This window comes from Natrix helvetica (assembly GCF_964273705.1).
Source record: "Natrix helvetica genome assembly, chromosome: 4".
Lineage (NCBI taxonomy): Eukaryota > Metazoa > Chordata > Lepidosauria > Squamata > Natricidae > Natrix > Natrix helvetica.
The window spans coordinates 57,241,878-57,242,609 of NC_138550.1; positions in this window are offsets into that span (position 1 = coordinate 57,241,878).

The window sequence follows — 732 nt, forward strand, 5'->3', positions numbered from 1 at the left end:
TGAAACTAAAAACAGTGTACCATCCTATGTATTTTCGGTTTTAAAAATGTGGCTCTCAAAGTAAATTTCAATCGTGGTTTTGGCGAGATTTGGCTCAGTTGAAAAAAAAGGTTGCCCACCACTGTTCTAGCATATGCTGAGTTTACTCTATAAACCGGATCCAGTTCCCACCCCATCTGTTGTTTTTCTTTCTGTATATAATCAGCCAAGATGTTTGTCATTCTTTCAAATTCTGTTTTCATTTGGTGGATTTCAATTTCCTGGTTCCCCTTCTGCACCCCTCGCACTTCCCCCCTCATCTCAGCCGTCCCTCCCTCCAAAAGATCCAGTCTCTGTGTATTTTTGCTGGTCTGGTCTTGATTCGCTTTCAGCTGCTCTCTCATTTCCTTTAGTTCACTTTTTATGTCCTCCTCTCCCTTTAAAATTTGTTGGAACATCTGTTGAAAGTCCGTCTCAGCAGGTTTGGGCTGGATAAATGATGATAACGCTTGTTGACTGCTCGGACTTGAGACTGTAGATGTGGGGGCGGAGACAGCAAAGCCCGGCTTCCCCGGGGGTGGTCTTTTAGGTGGCATTGTATTGAGCAGTAAAAGTTCAAAGTCAATACAGAGAGGAAATTAAGGAGGGAAACCGCCGAGAGAGTTCAGAAGGCTAGGAGTCCAAGCAGAGAGGAAATATTCTAATTACTTCTGGCGGTAGAGTAAAAAAAAAGTCCTTTGTTCCAGGGAGATG